General features: G+C 35.4%; 1 non-coding gene across 1 annotated transcript; it reads right to left on the minus strand.

Annotated features, from left to right (window-relative positions):
• Positions 1 to 1,644: 1,644 nt before the first annotated feature.
• TRNAT-CGU (transfer RNA threonine (anticodon CGU)) lies at positions 1,645 to 1,717 on the minus strand. The gene has a single exon. It is a non-coding gene; the product is annotated as a tRNA-Thr (tRNA).
• Between the last annotated feature and the right edge of the window lie 5,083 nt (positions 1,718 to 6,800).

Consider the following 6,800-nt stretch of genomic DNA (forward strand, 5'->3'; position numbering starts at 1 on the left):
TGTCTGCCGTCTTTAGGCAGGGAAAATCGCCACTCGAAGATGATACTAAACGAGACCATTGTGTACATATGCCCACCGAAGATGTGCGTACAAAAATCCAGGTATTTGTGATGTGGAATTGACCCTTGCATGTGAAGCTGTGTGCATCAAATGCTGACGTCAGAAATGAAGGAAAACTGGTCTGATCGTTCTTCAGAACTGCTCTGTATCAATAAAGATAGTTTTTATTCATAGCTAGTGACAGTACATGAGAAGCGGGCTCACTGTTGAGAACTGGAAATGAAACAAGAGGACATGTTATAGGAACATGTCCTCTTGTTTCATTTGGATTTGCCTGTTCCCACAAATTCAGCAGACAGTCAGCTAGGAAGATTTGGCCATCATTCTCTGCGAGGGGTGTAGTGTGGCAGGCCTCCTCGTGGTGGACCCTGGGTTACGCTAAATCTGCTACAGCTTTGCCGCTTGTTGATGGCTCCTAGAGATCCTCCAAACTGTCCTTTTCAGGGCAAACACTGCTTAGTGATTGTGATTAGTGATCCGATGGCCTAACGGCCACTGTAACTGGCATTTGACAAATAAAATAAATAAAATCATTCTCTGCGATGAAAAGGAAACTTTGGACATTGATTATTTGCCACGTAAAACACTGTGCTAATAAATCTTCCTTATAACAGCTTGTTGACTACCTTAAATACCGTGATGAAACAAGCAGAAAAGTGTTGCCTTTACATGAAAATATGGCCTCACATAAGGCTAAGATTTCTAATCTTCTATTCAGCAATTCGGATTCCAGCTTATCCATAACCCACCATATTCACTAGATCTAGCTCTAAGTGACTTTTCGGTTTCAAAACTAAAACAGCATTTGCCGTGATTCCCGTTATGGCAACAATAAAAATGTGAAAAATACCATTCAGGAATGCTTTCACGGTCGTGATAAATCACATTTTTCTGCTAGATTTCAAGGCCTAATTAACTGAAGTGTCAAGCGCATCTATGCAAAATACTGAGTGAGTTATTTTGGACATTCAGATTTTATAGTTGGGTTGGGCTTTAAAATTGTTAAAAGCCACATGTATTTTAAGCCCCTTTGTATAAGAGCTTTACATTGTGCTCTTTTATCGACTGGCATACTTTACCTCCAAGTGGACAGATTTGCCCAAGAAGGTCTTATTAGATACAAATAATTATGCAAATAAAAAGGAGAGCATTCATGCAAAATAATGATCTATATTGCCTAAACTTCCCACACATACAACCATTTGCTGGACTTCTTCCGAAGCTTTTTGACCCATATAAATGCCAGGCAATGTCCAGTATATGTATTACCTAAATTCGGGGTGTAGAGACATTAGGTTAATTGGAAGCAGGAGAGATGAAAAATGAGCAACGCCCTCGCCGGGAATTGAACCACGGACCTCTGGAATACGCGCCCATAGTGCTGACCACTACATTACGAAGGCATGCTAAGAAGGCGGGAGAAATACCTTATATATTCCCCGTTTTAAAGGACGACTGGGGTTCAGGGAACCTATTCGTCAAATTCTTGGTGTGGAGAATCATCATCCATCACCCTTTTAGTTCGGGTGCCACTGTAGAGACCATTAGGTTAATTGGAAGCAAGAGAGATGAAAAAATGAGCAACGCCTTCGCCAAGAATCGAACCAGGGACCTCTGGAATACGCGTCCAGCGTGCTGACCACTGCACTACGAAGGCATGCTAAGAAGGCGGGATAAATGCCTTATAAGGGTAACCGAAAATTTGAGAGAGAAGTTAAAGGAACTCTGACTGTTAATTCTTTACTCTAGCTCTCCTTCCATTTGTATAGCGAATATTTTCTCATTTCTGATTTGAAATACATTGCGAAGGTACTTCAGATTGTGCAACAGCTTCATGAACCAGCTAATCTTCCTATTCATTCCACAGCATTTCAACTGGGACATTAAAACTGAATCCACCCTGCACTCTTCTTAAAAACATTTCTGATCCTCATTACCAGAAAACGGTTCGAGATGTAGCCATATATATCTTTAATACTCGATTCGCGTCTACTTATAATAAGGAAGCGTTCCATCTTCTTCTCGGGCTAATACAGCACTGATTATGTACAGGTTTGTTTGCTAAATATTATTGCTTTAACGAAGTTTTAAAAGCAAACATTCGTTTACTTGCTACAAAAAACAGACGCAGGTGCTAGAGCTTGTTTCATTGCACATTTTAAATCAGTCTGTTTATGCATTATAATTGGATTTTGTATGCTGATCTTTCGAAGGATAACTTTTTCCTTTAAGTTGTTGGAGAATTTTCTCCTTATAATTTTGTCTTAAGTTTCTCTTCTCAACATGCATTTTCGTGCAGAGTCTATATGCAACAGACTTTCTGAAACTGTTAGATGGGTCGGCAATATACCTGCTAAGTACAAGAGAACCAGCTGGGACAGTTCTGTATTCTATAAAGTGTATCTTAATGGAAGAGTGTCAGTACGCTGAGGTTTTTAATCATATGAATGTTAAGGTACTTAGCCGAAGATAAAGCTGTATTTCATAAAATTTGTATCGACCGGAAAAACTTTCCCAAGATTTAGATCTTAGCGAAGTTTACTGTAAACTGCCATTTGAAAAGTTTTCTAAGATCAGTTTTTCCAACAGTTTCTCAAAGAAGAAGAATAAACAAATTGATCTATACGAAGAAACTTTACGTTATCTTCAAACTTGTGAAACAGGACCACCGCTGCTATTTTGGGTTGACTAAAAAGGGTTAATGCTCACCATTTATTCAGAAATCCCGATAATGTAGTGGCGAATTCTTACAGAGAATTAAATAGATAATGTTATCTAGAATCTATATCATCAGGCCTGGGGCCTTTATCTTTTGGTAGCGGTCTGATGCACTTAGCTACCTCTTGTGAAGTGAATAATGAGTACCCAAATGTTGGGTCCTGCTTCTGATATTCCGTGCTGGCTGCCTAATGATTCACTGGAAAACACTTTATTTAAAATAAAATAGTCGGCCAGTTTGAACTTGGAATGAACTTTGAAATGCTATACTATAGGGAAAATACGCTGGTTTCTCCAATTAGAAAAGCTTTAATTTTTTTTTTTTAAACTGATTGTGCAAAAATGTCTTCGTTTCTTTGATGCCTTCTTTACATTTTGGTTTTGCCACTTTCGTATATTGTAAGCATTGCTCCTCTTTCTATTGGTCTGATATTTTCCGTTTAAAATTTTTTTTCAAAGAAGAGCTAATCTGGTCACCACACTGGAGCGAACTTAGATGAAACCATTCTCTTTTTATATGCCTTATTACATTTTCCTTGTAAATGTTTCTCATACCTCCATTAAGCTCAGTATATTTTCCCATACATTAATCCCTAAATTTTGATCTGTTAGGGCGCTATAATTAGCAGATCAAAATTTGTGAAATTTTGAATACTATTTAGTTTTCTTCTTTGATTCCTTTCGAGATCTGTAATTTGGCAACACAAAATTGAAAACTGACACTGAAATTAGAAATTCAAGACTTTTTTTTTAATTTAAATTTTAAACATTAGTTCACTCCACGTACTCCACAGTCTATTGCTCGAGGCTTGCAAAGATAAGTAAATATTAGATGTAAAATATGTAGGCATAAATGATTTACAAATATTATAATTTTACAAAATTATATAAAAAAAAAAAGATTGCAAACACCATAACTAATTCTGTGATGATGGATAGTCCCAATATTCTCAAGTCATATTGCTAATGTCCTTATATACTTTGCCGTTTTATACTGAGCATTTTTCCGGAAAGAAAAACATCTGATTCTTTACATCGGAAAAATTAATTAACTGAAAATTCATTTAAGATCGCTTATTTGTAAAAAGTTATGTATTCAGCTTTGCAAATTCTATCTAATAGTGCTAATGTGTCATAAGATGCGTTTTCACTGACATGAAAAGTTTAGCTTGAGCTGTACAATGTGAGCGATAACATCAGTTTAATTTTCTTCCCCAAACATTTACTGGAATTTTGTCATTTCATCGTTTTGCGAAGGGGTCGAGTAGTTATGTTCTCTGCATCGAGCGTGGAGTATCCTTTTGGTTGTCACAAATATAAACATATAAATATCTTTTAACACACATAGAAATATCTTTTAATTTCAAGAATATCCTTTTGCTTATTATCGCAAGTGTCTATGCCTGAAAGTAAGTGATTTACGCTAACCTCGTACAACTGAAGAGGAGAAACATGAAGATACTTTTAAATTTTATAAATATCTGGAACACTTGTGTAATCGAAAAGCCCAAAACTGCGCTTTATGATTACAATGCTTTACATTCTAAAAGATCTTTTCTTTAGAATAAGACAAGGATCCCTAATGCATAATTATTTATAATTTAATCCTTCTAATCATTACCGCTAAGGGTTGTTTTAGAAGACCTTGCATATCTTGTAAGACCTAGTTGTCTAGCTAGTCTCGCTGGTTGTAGATATAGACTTCTAGTTACAGAAATGTTTTAAATGACGCAAAGATTCATGTTTTTGTATTTTAAGATTTAAAATAATTAATTTTTTGTACGAGGTAATTGTAGCTTATACCTCAGATGAATAACTAGAAAGTGGCTAAACTAGCCATGATAGGTTAAAATTGATTATTTGAAATACAGCAAAGCAAACAAGAACTATCTGTCTGAGGACAACGTTGTTTTTGTGGAGTACATTCTAAGAGAAACTGGCTTGTGTCTACGCTACACATGAGGAAAAACACAAAAACGGTCATGCAAGCAGCAAATTCATCTGTAATCGAACTGAGGGCGAACTAAAAGAGTTCAGCAACGTTACCACTCGGCCACAGGTGAGCCCAGACATTCCATAATTTATGATAATGCGTTACTTTCTAATATGCTTTCTTTAAATGAAATTTAAAAAAAAAAAATATAATATGGAATTTGTTCATTATGATTCGTAAATTCATTTAATTTATTTCTGCAGTATAACACACTTTCAAAATGATTTAAAAATGAATCTCAATTCAAGTGGAGCGGGGGAAGACCATTAATTTCCTTTTCTTCTAAGGCATTTTCCTAATTTCAAAGTAAACATTAAATTAAATTATAATTTAATTTAGTAAATTATAATTTAATTAAATTAATTATAATTAATATGTTCTTAACATTCAAAAAATATATTAGGGTATTACATTACTTATTTCTTAACTTTCGTAATTAAAAAAAAGAATATTTGTTTAGTTTTGCCTCAGTGTGGGGCGTCTCTCTCCATATATATATTTATTGAAGCTGTATCCTTTTCTGTATTTAAATAGCTTTCTCTTCTCATGTTATCTATTATGTGTCAGACACTTACATGAAAGTTTTTATTGTACACATATTTTTTTATTGAAGCCCTTCGCCTCTTCTTTGTAACATGCTTTCAAAAGTGCTGGTTTCTGTTACATACAAGGTTTGTCTTACATCGAGGCTAGTAGCTTAATTTTTATTAAATACGCATGTGTTATTAACGTCGTGGTGTTGTGCTAGCCTAAATCATCTTTCTCATAGATATATTTTACAACTGCAGAATGCATAAACTAACTATGTAATGTGGGTTATATGGAAGACAAATGTGCCGTCAGGTGTATCTATTGCCAAACCTAGCAGATATTGCCAATTCTACCAGTAAAAATAATAGAAGCAGCAATAATAGAAGTTTTAATTCTTTTAGATTTTTTTTTCCCTTTACGTTTCTTTCTTCCCACCCCCTTCCTGATGCATCAGTACATATTTAATGTTTTGTGCAAAGAAAATCAAAATCTAGCACCGCTTTTAAATCAATCCTATGAGTAATACGGAAGTTAAACTGCAAGGGAGTAGACGAGGAAGTAAGCTCTTAATATTGATAATCTGAAGACAGACGAAAAGCTTACGCCCAGTCACTTAGCTGTTGAGATGATGAGCGGCGTAGAGCGCGGTGGTGTTCCACTTTATCGTAATAATATCTTTGATTCTACTTACGTTCAAGAAATACGATGGCGCATTAAGGAGTTGGAATTAATTTTATAGTGTAACTCTACGTGCATTTAATTCTCATTTAAAGAAATGCGCATTGTAAATTCCATCATCCACCCTCCGAACATTCTTGGCTTTCTTGAGTCAATTAGAACTCTATTTCTAGACATTTTATGAAACGTTTTTTCGAAGATATGTGAAGATTTACAGTTGAAAATCAATTAATATTGTAAGCAAAAATTTGTAAGCTTAGAAAACATTTTCTAAAATGATAAAACATGCAGCATGATGAAAATTCGTAGCATGTCTGCCATTCTAAAACTTCCTTCTCCACTTCAGCTTCGATGGAGCAACTCAACAGGAACGTTATTAATGTGCCCTACTTACTTCCAATGGAATTTTACGTACTAGTTCTAGATTTTTCACACTTGTTATTTAAAATAGTTTCAACAGTTGGCTGAAATCAAAATTTTATGCTCAAATAAAATGGTTTTTAAAGCTACAACAGTTTATAAGACTAAAATAGACCACTTTTCACTCAAATTCAAAACCTCTGTTAAATCTTGCTCATGCGCACATTATAAGGTATTTTCCCGCTCCTTCTAGCATGCCTTCGTGGTGTAACGGTTAGCACACTCGGCATTCAAGGGGTCCAGGTTCGAGTCCCGGCGAGGGCATTGCTCATTTTCCACTTCTCCTGCTTTATATATATATACAAAACACTAATGACTCTACAGTGCACCCGAACTAATAAAGGGTGTAGTGGATGATGGTTCTTCACCCCCAGGATTTGGCGATAGGGTTTCCTAATCC

The sequence above is a fragment of the Stegodyphus dumicola genome, chromosome X1 (assembly GCF_044657685.1).
Source record: "Stegodyphus dumicola isolate Sdum_Otavi_A_Nest chromosome X1, ASM4465768v1".
In the NCBI taxonomy this organism is placed as follows: domain Eukaryota; kingdom Metazoa; phylum Arthropoda; class Arachnida; order Araneae; family Eresidae; genus Stegodyphus; species Stegodyphus dumicola.